The sequence below is a fragment of the Myxine glutinosa genome, chromosome 4 (assembly GCF_964187855.1).
Source record: "Myxine glutinosa chromosome 4, kmMyxGlut1.1, whole genome shotgun sequence".
Lineage (NCBI taxonomy): Eukaryota > Metazoa > Chordata > Myxini > Myxiniformes > Myxinidae > Myxine > Myxine glutinosa.
This window is the reverse complement of record NC_136264.1, coordinates 11,367,167-11,385,289: the sequence shown is the minus strand read 5'-3', so window position 1 is coordinate 11,385,289 and position 18,123 is coordinate 11,367,167. Positions and strand designations below refer to the sequence as shown.

Below are 18,123 nucleotides of genomic sequence, written 5' to 3'. Positions count from 1 at the left end.
CATCATCTTCGGAGCTTGGAGCGGTGCTCGGCTCTTCGCGGTGCTTTTGGTGCTGGGAGCGAGGCTCGGTGCTGTGAGGGAAAGGGACCTCGTGTGCGGCCAACGAAGAGCTTGGAGTGGGGCGTGCCGCTCAGCGGGTCGCTCGGGGCCTGGCGGAGTGCGCGAACGAGGCGGGCCGGACGGGGCCGCGTTGGACGACGGACACACTACAGACAGATAAGGCCACAACCCCACATTTCACAAGTACACGACGATTTCTTTTATTAATTCATTTTCCTTTGTCTCGTATCCGAAGTGAGGTATGCGGGATCCCGATTTAGGACATTTATTTATCATCGCGTTTCCCTGTCCCGACCTTTATTTAAAATAAATCCTTGTATTATTTTCTCTTCCCTTCAAAATCTTGTGTTCGTTTTGAGTTCATTTCCTCCAGGTACGCGCTTGCGCTTCTTCCCCATCATTCTTCCTCCCCTGCTTTTATAGCCGAATTCGTGTTTGATCGTCGCCTCCATTAAAGCCGTTCGGTCTTCCGCTGTCCCTGGTGTCAACCGAAGGGATCGCGCGACTATATCTATATACTACTGTGTTCAAAAAGTATCCGACCTTTATTTTTCGTGCGTAAAAAAAAAGAAGCTAGGGAGGCGTTGATTGGTGCACGTATGTAGGCGATCCTAATGCGCACGCGTGAATTTTTTCCCACCTGCACAAGCTGTCATTCGACGGCAGACCGCCGATGAGTGAGGACATGTAAGTGAGCGCCGTCGGATTTTCGTTTTTGACAAAATGACGGAAAAACTTGAACAACGCTACTGCATCAAATTTTGTGTAAAGCTTGGCGATTCCCAAGTGGAAACGATCCGCAAGATTCAACACCGTTCATTCCATTATGAAGGAGGATTTGGGCTTCAGGAGAATCTCAGCGAAGTTCGTACCAAAGATGCTAACGATTGAGCAGAAGCAACTCCGTTTGGAGATCGCACAGGACATGCTGGAGACTGTGAACAGCGATCCCAGCTTCCTCAACACAGTGATCACTGGCGATGAGTCCTGGGTTTATGGGTACGACCCAGAAACCAAGTTGCAGTCATCACAATGGAAGCATCCAACATCGCCAAGCTTTACACAAAATTTGATGCAGTAGCGTTGTTCAAGTTTTTCCGTCATTTTGTCAAAAACGAAAATCCGACGGCGCTCACTTACATTTCCTCACTCATCGGCGGTCTGCCGTCGAATGACAGCTTCTGCAGGTGGGAAAAAATTCACGCGTGCGCATTAGGTTCGCCTACATACGTGCACCAATCAACGCCTCCCTAGCTTCTTTTTTTTTTACGCACGAAAAATAAAGGTCGGATACTTTTTGAACACACTACGTATATATACTAGCTTGGCTCGGCTCGCTGCGCTCGCCTCACCAAGCGTCGTTACTGAGGAACAGGCTTGTTTTAGCTGAGGATAATGACTGTACCTGAGTTGCTGTGTTGTCATGATTTACACCAATCATAATACAAACAATTATTTTGCACAAATGTATTTGTTGTGTTTGTGATATTACATTTTTATTCACAATTTAGGTTGAAGATTTAGGTTGAATGTTTTTTTTTCAAGAAAGAACCCCTCAGCACATACCTAGGGGAGGGGTAGGTGCAGACTGGAAGTTTGGGACGATTACACCTCACCACCACGTAATTCAAAACACCTCACCACCAAGTAATTTAAAACACCTCACAGCCATAAAACACCTAATAAAAACACCTCACCACCACGAAATTAAAAACACCTCACCATCACGAAATTGAAAACACCTCACAGCCATAAAACACGTAATAAAAACACCTCACCACCACAAAATTAAATATACAGTATATGTATATATATTGGTTCACGAGTTATCAAGTGACAACACTATTCGTCGTGTGTGTGTCTGTCTGTCCGCAGCATAACTACCCGATTATATCATCCGATCTTGATGAAACTTGGGTGGGAGGTTGATATCACGATCTCGTTGTGTCCTGCCTAGAGTGGGCGTATTGCGCCCATTGTGGGCGGAGCCACGCCCGAAAAAGATGTCTTTTTAGGGGGTAATCGAGTTCAAGCTACATCTTCTCCGAGGGATTTGGTGGAATCTGACAGGGGTTTCGATATTTGGTTAGGCCAATGTCATGTGTCTAGCCCCACGGAGCTCGATTTTCGAAAAAAAAAGAAAAGAATTCATACATATATATTTTTTCCCATTTCATTTTTCACCGAATTTTCGCTATCGTGTAGCTAACTAACCTCAAAACTGATTGTACATTATTTTCTATCTCATTTCAAGGTCAGTAACTTTCGTTTTGACATTTCTGGGCCTGGCCTGTCCGGGCCTGTTTCGGTTAAAGTCCGTCCTTTGTCATTGAATACCGCTCGCTCGTGAACCATCGTCGTCTCTTGACTTGTGTGTGTGTGTGTGTGTGTGTGTGTGTGTGTGTGTGTGTGTGTGTGTGTGTGTGTGTGTGTGTGTGTGTGTGTGTGTGTGTGTGTGTGTGTGTGTGTGTGTGTATATGTATATGTGTATATATATTGTTACGGTCCGCGGTTAAGATGTTGTTTGCCGAGCAGAGGCACCGCGGCCGAACAGTTTTTCCCCGACTAAACCCGATTCCCCGAACGTTGGCCATATCGCGCCACAGCTATTCAATGAGGGAAAAGACAAAGACGACACGGATGTGAAGAAGAGGAAGACGAAGGCAAAAGGTGGAAAATACTGCTAAATTTATTTACTATGTACAGGCTCAAAATAACCAAGGAGAAGGAAAGATAAGAAAATAATATACAGAAGCTTTTAGAGACACAGTGAAAATTACTAATACTAGCTTATACAAACTTAATTAAATACCCAGGACAGAACAAACAGAACAAACTCACGTACACGAATGGGGAAATTGCAGGCAGGATTGGCTGGAAGGAGGTGTGTGGCTGGAGCTTGATCCCGCACGGGACGTCGGGCTGGACCTCGACGGCCGCTGATGCCACCGATCCTGTCGTGTGCGCGGGATCACGGGTCGGAGCTGCTTGGTGGAGCCGACGCGCTGGTGGGGGGTCTGGCGTGACGGGTTCTCTCTCCTCGTGTCTTTCCTGGTCCAACCACTCTTCACCACCGGCAACTCAACGCAACCAAAGCAACCACTCAACGCAACCACTGACGACCAACTCTGACCAAAACCACACAACTCAGCTCTGCTCTTGTCATGGACCTCTCTTGTCATGGACCTCTCTACGCAGCTTTGCTCTGACGACTCCCTCCTTATCACTCTTGCGCCCGCGCTTTTATAACGCCTCCGGCGATTAAGCCGCCGGCCTTCAGGACACGCCCATCGGTGTGCTCACCTCGGCCATGGTTGGTCGCGCGACCCTCTGGCTCCGCCCTTGATGACGACGGGCGGGCACGCCTTTCTTCCCCGACCCATGCACATGTTCAATGGCGGCTTTGGAGGGGATGTAATTGGCAAATTGAGGCTTGGCCATGACGAAAGGGGAAATGGAGGTTTTTGGGAATGGGAATGAAGGGAATCTATCTATTTCACTTGGTGCAATGGAGTGTCATTTTAATGGAAGACAAGGCCTTACCCTAAAACACATAATAAAGATATAAGCTACTGAACAAGGGTTTTATAGTGTCCTTCAATGGATGCTTTATGGAATTAACTACCGGAACGCCCTTTGACCTTTACACAACACTGGAGGCAGGAGGGGCCAGACTCAAGCAATAATAATAATACACACAATCAAAAAAATACAGTCCTCATATCCGCAACACTGCACCCTCCTCCTCTTAGGCACGTCCCGGGCCTACAACTTTAATATAGTGTGACACGTAGGTGTAGTTCCCTCTACTTTTAACCTGACCCTGAGTGCGACAGTTTTAAAACATAGATAAATATGTCCCGCTGCTCCATTGCACCCTGCCTAACAGACTCACGCCCACAGCTAACCGAATTGTGGAATGGTCTTCAAACTACACCACTGACGGTGGGGAGCATTATTTACAGTGACGCTATTTTATTTACAAAACGCAACCCAGGACCTGTGATTGTTCTTTCTGGGGGGGAGACAGTCTGCTCTGCATCGACGCACCATGAAAGCACCCAAAACGCACCAACACACCCTCAAGCACCAATTGGTGCACAGTCATCACTGTCCATCAAAATAAAACCAACAACCCCTAACCCTGCAGGTGGTCTCTTGCTCTTCGGCTCCCTCTGCTGGCTATTTGCTTTCTTCCAGATGTCATTTTCTCTCATTTTCTTACTGGCGGCCTATTTGAGCATAAAATGAAATGCACCCAACGTGTCCATTTTTATTTATTTTATTTATGGCCCACAGGGCCGACTAGTGTGGTTCACCTCTGGGGCATTGGTGCCCTGTGGCCAAGGTCCGCCAGCAAGATTTCGGGCCTTCATGGCCGGTTCCAGCAGAGGGGCCATGCCCCAACCCATGGGGTCCATAAGTGGTGCTCGGCCACAGTGGTGTGGTCCATAATGTGGTGCATCGATGCAGACAGCTGGTTCTGGGAGTTCCGGGCGCACAATGGCGGACTCACGCACGCTCCTCTCGGCGCCCAATGGCGCTCAGGTCCTCATGTGGGAGACAAAAGGGGGGACAAGACAGATGAGCGAGGGGTAAGGTCTCAATGGTACACATCAATAAGGCAATGCAAGGCGAAGTGCGTACGGAGAGCGAAGTGAGAAAGCTCGTCCCCACCGTACGTCACCCCCCCCCCCCCCCCCCCCCCGCCCGTCACCTCCACTACCCTTGCCCTTACTCCATATTTACAAAAATTTACACATTACAAATCCGTCGCTACCGTCACATCTTCCCCCTATACCAAATTCGTTCCCACAATCCCTCTATCCAAAATTTGCCATCACCCAATTCATCATCAATCCTCATAAGGAGGAAGAGATGGAACATCAAGCACAATGTCACACCCACGTCATGATGCGTCTCACAATCCAAAACATTTGCATCAAAAATAATTAAAAACAACCATGGCATGGTGTGGAGTACCATCGCTACCTCAGGTGAGTGGATGTAGATGGTGCGAGGAGATTTTCATCCTAACTATCCTCTAAATGACATTAACACACTTTACACTACCCGGGGTCTTTCCCTGCCAATCCATTGGCCATCTTACACTATGGGTTCTAAAAACCAATTCCCATTGACCAAACTGTGGTGCTTCTCAATTTGGGGTCTCACTCCCCCGATTCAACTCCCGGTGCCCTTGCACAATTTCTGGGCTGAGACGTGTAGCTCTCCCAGCAGGTCTACCCACCTGCACACCTCCACCACTGTAGTTGCCACCCGAGCTTACCTAGCTCCTCACCCTAACCTAACTAACTGGGGAAGGCCCCTCCTGGCTCTGTCACCCCTGGGTGCCCTCTGGCACTGGGCTACCCGGGTCCATCCTCCGGATCCTCGGGCCCCATCCACAACAACTCTACCGGCTCCCAGAGCCCACCTGCGGCCTCACCTGGCCGACATCCTCACAGTGGTGGAGTGCCCAAACCAACTACACACATTAACAGGCTACACGCCCAGCCATTTCCACAACACTAATGCACCCATCCAATCACCATTCTTCCATCCGCACCACAGATGCCAATATCCAACCACAATTTACCTGTACCCTCTACCTAACACTTACACTACCCGCCCCGGGTATTCGTGATGGGGGTCCATCCTTCCCCCATTCACACCTTCGCTCCATCCACTCCACTCCATAGTTTCCATCCTACTCACTCCACGACCATCCATTCCAATACTCCATCTATTCCACACTCCATGTATTCCACACAACCATTCTCCATTCACCTGTAGTTGCACACCTGTGCAATCATACCTGGTGCCACCTGCACCCTTCTTCCATCCTGGACCATTTGGTCAACACAACACACATCATCATCACTCCCTCATACACTGCTCCATCCACCTGTTCAGTTGCACACCTGTGCAATCACACCTGTTCCTCACACACTTTTCACAATACTCTTCTATACACCTCCAACACTCACACGGCATCATCTAAACTACCTGTTGCCCTGCTAACTTAGTGCTCCCCGGCTTCCCTTTAAACTAAGCACATACCACGTCATTATCATCCACTCTAATCTACCTGCGTCCCCACTCCAGGTATCAGTGTCACTAACTAATCTTAACGTTACCTAAGGTCGTTCTTTTCTAGATCCCTACACACGATATATCCTAACCCTCCCGGGCTAGTTTTCACTGCCATCAACCCCATAAATCTAGTGCTCCTTTGTCCCCGCTGGGAGGGATGACAGAGCTGCCATCCCACCACATCGGGCATCTCCCACTACCAATTTTGCTCGTCCAAATCCAACAAATCAAAAATTTGCCAATCATCTGCCAATCGTCTGCCAATCCTCACTCCAATCATCAAAATTTGTTTTCCTAATTTCGGGTCCAAAACACTAACCTCATCACCCGTCTACTTACTAGATCCTCTCGGTGCGCCAATTCACTTCTAAAGCTCGGCTTCGCACAGCCGAGCAATGAATGCGGGTTGTTTGGTGCCGGCGGCTGGATGCGTCCGACACTCGGTGCAGGGAAGGACTCTTACCCGGGCCGAGATCCCACGCACCACCTCGGCCCGGAGCCATGCAATGGCCCGATCTCGACCTGCCGGAACACCATGACGACCCTTTCTATCGGGCTGCCCGCTCCGCCTAGTGGAGCACGGACGTGGCCGTTCAAAGCGAGGCCCAGCGTGGATCGCGTACGGCGGTTCTTTCGAAACCGCCGTGGTTCGGATCCCCGCTGGTCCTCGCGGCACGCGAAGCTGCTCGGCGCGCACCGAGGGCCCGATTCGGCTATACGTCGTTATAACTGCTAACCCGGTTACTGTCGATGCTTCACCTGCATGCTCACACGCATACGCTACCCCTTTCACCCTCACCGAGCTCGGTGCTCCAACGCCGCCCGTACACCCCGCATACTTCGCTATTGCACTCGTTCTTTCGCTCACCGACTTGGTCACACACCTGACCACCTCACACCTTTGCACACACTCGTTGTTCGCACACCTCACCAACACACCTTTGTGCGCCCCCTTCTCGGTCACCTCCTCTGTGACAATCACAGGTGTGCTCTCACTCGCACACCCAACCACGTGCCTCACCACCAACTCAAGTGTGCATTCCCACACACGCTCTACCATTCCAGGTGTGCATCCTTCCATTCCAGGTGTACATCCTCTCTCACATGTCACAACCAACTCACGCTCCGTGTCACTCTCACTACTTTCACCACCACTCTTGACAACGCACTTACCCTTACTCTCGACAGCGCACTCTTTCCTCATGCACCTGTCCGTTACACACCTTTCTCGCACACACTCTTGCGCACACTCTCCCGTTACACCCTCTGTAACACTCACCACAGGTGTGCATTCTCCCTCACTCTTGACAGCGCACTCTTTCCCCATGCACCCGTCCGTTACACACCTTTCTCGCGCATCCTCTTGCGCACACTCTCTCGTTACATCCTCTGTAACACTCACCACACCGCGCTTCCATGTGCCCCCTCGCACACGCGCTACGACCGACTCACTCTCGACAGCACACTCACTCCTCGGCACGCACTTTTTCCTCACACACCCCAGAGTCGGACATTCTCGCACACCTCCTCCTTCGCACACCAGACCTGTCGCACACTTCACCAACGGCCTCTCACGATCACCCGGGTCCAAAGCAACCCCCAAGCCGACTGAAGCTCCCCTCACATCATATACATTTCCTCGTATATCGCCACTCACCTTGGCACCTCGTCTCCGCACCTCCTTCGCCACCTGAAAACTCTTTATTTGGTTAGCGAGCACATCATCACGATTTGAGCACCGACCTTGTACATATTCCATCACCTCCTCCTGTATTTCTCTCTTAGTTTCTGTCCGTCTCTTCTTAATTTCACTCACCTCTTCTTCCACTTCCTCTAATTTTTGCTTCACCTCTTTTATTTCCCGGTGCGTCTCCTCTATCTCGTCCTCTAAGACTACCTTGACCGTTTCTATGTGCGTCCTCACCTGCCGGTCCTTCGTCTCCATTACCTCTGTCACCTCGTCCAACCTCATTGTCAGTCCCTCACGTACCATCTGACATTGCCTCTGTGTCGCTATCAAGTCGTCCTTGATGTCTCTTTGTGTCACTTTCAACCCTCCTAGTACCGCAGTGTTCTTTTGTACCTGCTCCACTAACTCCGTCTGTCCCACCGTCAGCTGTTCCACCTCCTCCGTCAGATCTTCTATTCCCCCCTGTAACCTAGCCGTTCCATTTCTCACCTCTTTCTCCATACGCTTTTCACCTCGCTTTACCTCCTCGCGTACCCCCGAGACCTCCTCACTTACACCTCGTCGTATCTCCTCTTTCATCTCCTCCCTCTCTTTTGTAGATGCCACCCTCATCTGTCCCAATTCATCCCTCTGAGCATCCAGTTTGGTTTCTACCCCGATTTTCACCTCCTCTATCTGCTCTCCCATTTGTTTAATTTCTCGGGCGGATTGCTCCCCTATTTCCCGCAATTTGCCTCCATTCTATCTTCTAGCCCCCTTAACCCGTTTTTCACCCCTTCTATCTGATTGTCTAACCCCTCAAATTTCTTGTCTAATCCCTCAAATTTCTTGTCTAATCCCTCACCGGTACCCCTCGCTTCGTCCCTCATTGCCCCCATACTGTTTTTCAAACCTCCAATTTGGTCTCCCATTTGGCCCTCCAATCGCTCACCCTGAGCATCCATCCGGTTCCCCATTCTGTTTTCCAATCCTCCGATTTGGTTTCCCAATTGCTCACTATTCTTGTCCATAAGGGCCTTCATTTGCATCATAAAAAGGTTCAAATCCACCGGTGGCGCTGCTACGGGCGCGGGCGCGGTCGCCGTAGCCATGTGCGAGGCGTCATTTTGCGCGCCCGAAACCTCGTGCGCGAGAGCGCCATTTTGCGCGCCTGAAACCTCCTCAACCACATTGCCAATGTTCTCCTCTACTTCGTCCCTCTGATCCTGGGTTACTCCTAACCCCTCCTCTAGCTCACCCACCTGCATCCGATCGCCTTGACCAGCCATGGCGCGATTTCAAAATTCGGGTTTTTTCTTTAAAACAAACCAAATTTCGGCCGCTCCAAATTTTGACCAAATTTTTCTAGATATTTTAAAAATTTGGTCCGGGCCCCGAATCTCACTCCCAGACACCAATTGTTACGGTCCGCGGTTAAGATGTTGTTTGCCGAGCGGAGGCGCCGCGGCCGAACAGTTTTTCCCCGACTAAACCCGATTCCCCGAACGATGGCCGTATCGCGCCACAGCTATTCAATGAGGGAAAAGACAAAGATGACACGGATGTGAAGAAGAGGAAGACGAAGGCAAAAGGTGGAAAATACTACTAAATTTATTTACTATGTCCAGGCTCAAAATAACCAAGGAGAAGGAAAGATAAGAAAATAATATACAGAAGCTTTTAGAGACACAGTGAAAATTACTAATACTGGCTTATACAAACTTAATTAAATACCCAGGACAGAACAAACAGAACAAACTCACGTACACGAATGGGGAAATTGCAAGCAGGATTGGCTGGAAGGAGGTGTGTGGCTGGAGCTTGATCCTGCACGGGACGTCGGGCTGGACCTCGACGGCCGCTGATGCCACCGATCCTGTCGTGTCGGAGCTGCTTGGTGGAGCCGACGCGCTGGTGGGGGGTCTGGCGTGACGGGTTCTCTCTCCTCGTGTCTTTCCTGGTCCAACCACTCTTCACCACCGGCAACTCAACGCAACCAACGCAACCACTCAACGCAACCACTGACGACCAACTCTGACCAAAACCACACAACTCAGCTCTGCTCTTGTCATGGACCTCTCTTGTCATGGACCTCTCTACGCAGCTTTGCTCTGACGACTCCCTCCTTATCACTCTTGCGCCCGCGCTTTTATAACGCCTCCGGCGATTAAGCCGCCGGCCTTCAGGACACGCCCATCGGTGTGCTCACCTCGGCCATGGTTGGTCGCGCGACCCTCTGGCTCCGCCCTTGATGACGACGGGCGGGCACGCCTTTCTTCCCCGACCCAAGCACATGTTCAATGGCGGCTTTGGAGGGGATGTAATTGGCAAATTGAGGCTTGGCCATGACGAAAGGGGAAATGGAGGTTTTTGGGAATGGGAATGAAGGGAATCTATCTATTTCACTTGGTGCAATGGAGTGTCATTTTAATGGAAGACAAGGCCTTACCCTAAAACACATAATAAAGATATAAGCTACTGAACAAGGGTTTTATAGTGTCCTTCAATGGTTGCTTTATGGAATTAACTACCGGAACGCCCTTTGACCTTTACACAACACTGGAGGCAGGAGGGGCCAGACTCAAGCAATAATAATAATACACACAATCAAAAAAATACAGTCATCATATCCGCAACAATATATATAAATATATTGTCACGCAACCGCGATTAACACCACAGTTGCGGAGGCCAATTGCGAGGCTTTTAACTCCCGAGGCGCAAACCCAATAGCGGATTCCAATCGGGCACAAACGCGCGGAATGGCGGACACAGCAAAGCTCCACAGCCTTACCTATTAAAATGAAACAGGAAACTGCGTTCAGGTATATACAGAAAATAATATAAGGATTTATTAACGGTTCCGAGAACAAAGAAATATGATGCTCTAAACCCCCTATATGGAGTACTCCCACTCAACAGAGTTATTAAACAAACCACAGGGCAGACGACGAAATGAACAAAGAGGGTGTGTGTGTGTGGTGCGTTCTTACCTTTGCTCGCTCGGGAGCGTGGTGTGGAGATCGTGCAGGCCTCGGATGGCTAGGCCCTGACACGTGGGCGGGAGTGGTCTCCCTGACGCGACTCGCTCGCCGGCCCCAGTCCTCTCGCCCCGCAATTCTCAAACGCTCGCCCCGTCCGAAGGACCACGGTTCCTGGGGCTGTCGTCCCTGCCCGGCGCTTTGGAGATCGTGAGTGGTTGGCGATGGTATGCAAGAGGCCACGAATACGGTCACCAACGGGGCGAACCTCGGCACGACAGCCGCCCACGCGATCCAATCGCAGGGAAGATGGAGGGAACTAAGGCAGGAAAGAACGAGAGGGGAAAAATGTCCAGTGCACTCTTATCACGACTGAATCCTCTCAGCTCCCCCAAATGGCGTCTGCTCTGCCTCGTGTCCAACTCCGAAGTCCTCTTCTTCTCCTTCGTGTCGTCATTTCCCTCACGCACCGTCACGCCCTCTCGTGACGTCAAAAGATCCACCCCCTTCTCATCGTGTCTCAGCAGGGTGTGTCTTGGTGGGTGTTGTTTCATTGATGTGAAAGGGAAGGGAATTAATTAATGTAGGTGCGCTCGGGGCATGAATTCCTACTGTCTAGATGCGGTGCCAAAAGGGACATTGGATTGACCACAGGGGTGGGAAAACACACAAAGTTACCCTTATCGCCCTAACTACTTAGCACTTCCTGTCCCCGTACAGGAAATATACACGCAATTATCCCGGCATACGCCTACACATGCTAACTTAAAGGTACATCGTGGGTTCTAGCTATCGCGACATCCCGGAGCATTTTACCTACTCAGATCTACTCTGCTCTACATATTGCTCTACCAAATTCATAACACAGCCCCCCCCCCCCCCCCCCACTGGAACCGTAGCTCCTGCAAGGTTCACTGCAGGCGCTACCATTCCAGCCTTAACACTTACTGTCACACACTTAATTAACCTATGAAATAAATCAGGAAGGGCTGTGGGAAGTGAGTCGGACTACCTACCTACACTTCCTTACCATGCTAAACCCCTTAACCATCATGCAAGTATGTACATTTTCTTCATTGTTCCTGCGGAGGGAGGAAACAAACAACACGCAACACTAACTTAACCACAAAACTTAACCATCTTACAAAAACTCAAAACTCTAACCTTTGTACATACCCCGGTCTACAGACCGCCTCCCCCGGTGGATGCCACAAGACACAACCTTACCTGCGGGGCCATCCCAATGCACCCCCCTAAATTTCCACGGGCCCTGTCCAGATGTTGCAGGTGAGTGACATGGCTCGGTGGATTTCACCCACATTCATGCAACACAGACCCCTTAACCACTCATCCTCATTCCAAAACTCATCATTACATTCCAAAAATCATCAAGGCATTTCGAAAGTCAACAAAGCACTTATTCCAATACACCCCCCTGCAGGACCATGGCATTGATGTCATTCGTGTGTGTGTGCATTCCTCAACTAGGCAGCGGGGAGGTACCGCACAAAAAGATGGTGGGGGCGCATCAGGCTGTGGTGCCCGCAATCCCAAAAACAAGTCAACCGACTTACAAGTTCATTGCCCCCCCCCCCCCCCTTTACCCCTTGGCCCCGTGACAGCCCAACAGCCCCTTTCCGCCATTACCTCGCCGGTGAGGGTCTCCACACACACCAGGCTCCATTGCCTCCTGCTTCCGCGCAGCAACACGGGTCACCGGGGGACTTCCTCAACCCGCGGCGCCCAACCAGACCCTCCACCGACGAGCTCCAATTTCCAGTTACCACCGGCTGCCAGGGGTAATTGCCGCAGAGGGGGGCCCGCAGGCATCGCTCCTCAGAGCTTGCTCTGTACCTGCGGACACACACACCTTCCCCACCCACAAGACCCCAAAACACACTTCCTCCCCCGCTGCCATTCAATTCTCCACACAACTCAGCACAATTCAGTACAATTCCATAGATGGTGTAAAAGGTGTTACAAGGCTTGCCATGGCCTGCTACATGTGAAATCCCCCAGTTCACATTTAAACCATCACACATTTCCAAAAGCACAATTATCACCCCTCATTATCTCCAATAATCATCACTCACTCTCCAGGTTCCACTCTCACGACCACATCAAAACACATAACCACAACACAAAAACATACGCCACCCACAAGACACTGTGTGGCCCCCATTCCATCCCCTCACCGGCCATGTCATCACTCTCACCCGCCTCCCAACTCCAAATTACATGTCCCCAATTTCCAAAGCAAGTCCTGAAGCCTGAGACAGTACTCCTCAAAACACTCACCTCAAGTGCAGGTAGTTGCAGGTTGGTCGGGTCCAAGAGCGTCATCCACCACAAATTCCCAAAATTTCACATTGGGCCTACCAAATACTTCCAAATTTCTCTTTTGTCCCCACTACACTGGCAGGTATGTGGATCCGCATCAAACGGTGATCATCGCTACACAACCACCTGTGGCCACGACAGCTCTGCACCTCTACCGTGCAAGGGTCATCGGGACAAGGTGAGCAGTCAAAACGCCAACATGGCCCATAAGTGTCCATAAGGGTGCGACCCACCATCCATCCTTCGGCCCCCCTGCGAGGAACACAGCTGCACCAGCCCCAGCTGGCCAATGTGGTGAGCACTTGCTGCCAAAACACACACTACCGCACAAACAACCTCGGCCCTGGGGGGCACGGTCGCAGTGCGTGGCATCCCTACAGCAACGTCCCCTGCACCTCCCCATCATCCCCCAGTCAGACTACAGAACTGCAGCCCCCCCAGTGCTCACCCACACTTGACCACACCAAGGTCCAGTCAACAGCCATGCTCCACCAGGAGACCCACCCAGAAGACATGGTCCACACACCTCGGACACGCACAGCACCACGTTGACCCTCAGGCTACACAACTACATCCCCATAACCCCGTGTCCCAAATATCAGCACAGTTGCCCCCGCAACCAGTTGAAGCTGTGTCCTGCTACCCTATTAATTTTATCACAGCCTCCAACACTTTGGTCTACACACCGGGATCAATAATGGCGTCACTGTACAGTGTCCACCATGACATTTCAAAATCCACCCTTAAATTTGCATCTAACCCACATTACCCATGCCAAATATTTTTCACATTTCACTAACCTCACCAAAGAAAGATGCTTTGCCATACACATGCCAGCCGAGCATGGCCCATATGCTCGGCTCGTTACACATCTCCCCATTCATCAACCCCATGGCTCTCTTCCCAACCCGAGAGTCCATAAATCATAACGGAGCATCTGTGGAAGGTCACTCACACCATCACGTTCCACAGATGCCCCAATGGTTGTCCGGCAGGCTATCTCCATCCCTGTCCATTCGGTTTGACCCGCGTCCATCGACCAACACGGCATGGCAGGTCATCACATGCCGGTTGTCCCAAAGTCTCAGGGAGAGGGTGTCAGGTCGCATGCCCGGGTGGTCACTACATCAGGCCCAAGTTGGCCGTCCGCAGTGCCACCACCAAAGCGCGACCCACAACACCTCCCCCTAGTGGTCCTCAATATTTGCCATCCCAGGCTTGAGAAACCACCTCGGACCCCCCTGGATGTCTTAACCCCCACCAGGGTCCGCTGACCCTGCCGGCCCGAGCCACCAGCTCGGACGGCGCCCCGACGGACAAGGGACGCCACACTCCACCAGACCCCCTGTGGGACCCAGGTCGTACCTCGACACCCAAGGCTGGACCCCACGTCCAAATCTCGCCATCACAGCCCCCCAGCTGGCTGGCATACCCAAATTTTGAAAGGGGCAACTTTTGCCCGAGGCCATCACCCATGACCTCTCCATGTCCAAATCCCGCAGCCCGGGGACCAATCCCAACCATGGCTGCCTCCAAATCAAGTTCCCATTTTAATTTTATTTTAAATTTTATTTTACAAATTTTCATTCCCACTGCCAAACCGCAGCTGCAGGGAACAACCTCTACCACCGGTTGTTCTGCCCCTCCCTGCAGTTGATCCAAATTCCCTACAGGGACCAAATCTCCAGAAGCTCTATCTCCCGATCCTCCAAGATCCAAATCCAGCCCGGAGCCAACACACTCCCCCAACTGGTTGTCCAATTTTGGAGCCTCTGTTTCCAAATAGCAGTGTACGGTGAGCGTCCCCTCGGTCATTCCAACCACCTCCTCGGACCAACTCACCTCATCACCCAGGCTCCTTTGGGCCTGAACAAGCTCTACCTCCATGGGACTGTCACAGGTCTCCAGCCGCTGGATCAAATCATCCTCATCATTTCCACAAATCATTCCTGGCCCTGCCAGGCTTTGATCAATATCCCCAATAAATACCCGGTCCGGCTCCATTGCACGGACCCCCAAAAACTCTACCCCCTCTTGCTCCGCACCACCGCCCTGGTGCTGCACAATTCCAAATTCATCCCCCGGTTGGGGTGTTGTGACATCCACACGGTCCCGATAAACAACCAGGCCAGAATGTGGGAAACATTCCCCATTACAACTCTCACATTCCAAATTTCCTTCCCCATTCACCTGTGGGTACTCCCCGCTCACCTGTGGATACTCCACGTTTACCTGCAGGCATTCCCCATCTACCTGTACACATTCCCCATCCAACTGTGGACATTCCCCGCTCACCTGTACACTTGCCACAATTGCCATTTCCCCAATTTTTCCTTCCAATTTTTCATGCCTTTCCTTCATTTGTTCATTCATTCGTTCATTCCCTTTTCCCTCCAATCCCTCAATTTTGCTGTCCATCCCTTCGATCTGTTCTTTCAAACCCTCCTTTAATCTATCCATTTGCCCCTCCATGTTTTTGGTTTGGGCATTAATTTTGTTCTCCAATTGCTCGTTCTGAGCATTCATTTCCCCTTTTAATCCATTCATTTGGTCACTCATATCCTTCATTCCTTCCCTCCATTCATTCCCCTGGGACTCCATGTTGTTTTTCATTTCTCCCATATCATTACTCATTCCCTCCATTTTATTTCCCATCCCTTCAATTTTATTTTCCATCCCTTCAATTTTATTTTCCAACCCACTTTTCATTTCTCCCATATCTTTTTTTATGTTATTTTCCATCCCTTCCATTTTCCTAAGCAATTGACCCAACATCTGGTCGGTTGTCGGGGCCGTTCCTAATGCTCCCGACTTCCCGGTGGGGGAGGGGGGTAAGTTGGTGCTCGGGACGGGGGAGGTTCCAAGGCTCACCTCTACATCTAGTTCCCCTATTTCCGGCTCACTCCCGACGCTGACGGAGGCCTCGCTGCGTACCTCCATCTCATCAATCTCCGACATCCGCCTTCCGGAAGCTTGTTTCCCGCACGCGTATTTATTTTAATTCCAGCAACACAATTTAAATTTGACGAAGACGCGATATCGCGCTCCGTATGCCCAATTGATTACTAAATTTCTCCGCCTCGCCTATAAAAATTTTGCGTTCTAACGTCGGGCGCAATGTACGCCCGACCATGTCGATGTCTCGCCGCAGACAAAAAAATTTGTCTGACGGGTTCGAATCCTACACTTCTGACACCACTTGTCACGCAACCGCGATTAACACCACAGTTGCGGAGGCCAATTGCGAGGCTTTTAACTCCCGAGGCGCAAACCCAATAGCGGATTCCAATCGGGCACAAACGAGCGGAATGGTGGACACAGCAAAGCTCCGCAGCCTTACCTATTAAAATGAAACAGGAAACTGCGTTCAGGTATATACAGAAAATAATATAAGGATTTATTAACGGTTCCGAGAACAAAGAAATATGATGCTCTAAACCCCCTATATGGAGTACTCCCACTCAACAGAGTTATTAAACAAACCACAGGGCAGACGACGAAATGAACAAAGAGGGTGTGTGTGTGTGGTGCGTTCTTAGCTTTGCTCGCTCGGGAGCATGGCGTGGAGATCGTGCAGGCCTCGGATGGCTAGGCCCTGACACGTGGGCGGGAGTGGTCTCCCTGACGCGACTCGCTCGCCGGCCCCAGTCCTCTCACCCCGCAATTCTCAAACGCTCGCCCCGTCCGAAGGACCACGGTTCCTGGGGCTGTCGTCCCTGCCCGGCGCTTTGGAGATCGTGAGTGGTTGGCGATGGTATGCAAGAGGCCACGAATACGGCCACCAACGGGGCGAACCTCGGCACGACAGCCGCCCATGCGATCCAATCGCAGGGAAGATGGAGGGAACGAAGGCAGGAAAGAACGAGAGGGGAAAAATGTCCAGTGCACTCTTATCACGACTGAATCCTCTCAGCTCCCCCAAATGGCATCTGCTCTGCCTCGTGTCCAACTCCGAAGTCCTCTTCTTCTCCTTCGTGTCGTCACTTCCGTCACGCACCGTCACGCCCTCTCGTGACGTCAAAAGATCCACCCCCTTCTCATCGTGTCTCAGCAGGGTGTGTCTTGGTGGGTGTTGTTTCATTGATGTGAAAGGGAAGGGAATTAATTAATGTAGGTGCGCTAGGGGCATGAATTCCTACTGTCTAGATGCGTTGCCAAAAGGGACATGGGATTGACCACAGGGGTGGGAAAACACACAAAGTTACCCTTATCGCCCTAACTACTTAGCACTTCCTGTCCCCGTACAGGAAATATACACGCAATTATCCCGGCATACGCCTACACATACTAACTTAAAGGTACATAGTGGGTTCTCGCTATCGCGACATCCCGGAGCATTTTACCTACTCAGATCTACTCTGCTCTACATATTGCTCTACCAAATTCATAACAATATATATATATATATATATATATATATTCATTTATATATATCTATATATATATATATATATATATATATATATATATATATATATATATATATATATATATATATATATATATATATATACGTAGTGTGTTCAAAAAGTATCCGACCTTTATTTTTCGTGCGTAAAAAAAAAGAAGCTAGGGAGGCGTTGATTGGTGCACGTATGTAGGCGATCCTAATGCACACGCGTGAATTTTTTCCCACCTGCAGAAGCTGTCATTCGACGGCAGACCGCCGATGAGTGAGGACATGTAAGTGAGTGCCGTCGGATTTTCGTTTTTGACAAAATGACGGAAAACTTGAACAACGCTACTGCATCAAATGTTGTGTTTTTTGGCCTCGGGGATGTTGGATGCTTCCATTGTGATGACTGCAACTTGGTTTCTGGGTCGTACCCATAAACCCAGGACTCATCGCCAGTGATCACTGTGTTGAGGAAGCTGGGATCGCTGTTCACAGTCTCCAGCATGTCCTGTGCGATCTCCAAACGGAGTTGCTTCTGCTCAATCGTTAGCATCTTTGGTACGAACTTCGCTGAGATTCTC

At 50.5% G+C, this 18,123-nt stretch overlaps 1 protein-coding gene across 2 annotated transcripts in view; it reads left to right on the top strand.

The window, feature by feature from the left end:
- LOC137424426 (uncharacterized) overlaps positions 1-18,123 on the top strand; it is a 108,204-nt gene that overhangs the window by 34,407 nt on the left and 55,674 nt on the right. The window contains exon 1 of one of the 2 annotated variants that reach the window (XM_068111865.2): positions 132-243. The exons of the other annotated variant lie outside the window; for it this stretch is intronic. The gene's annotated coding sequence lies outside the window, so the exon portion shown is untranslated. Of the gene's footprint in view, positions 1-131; positions 244-18,123 lie in introns of those variants that run through there. 2 annotated transcript variants of the gene reach the window in all.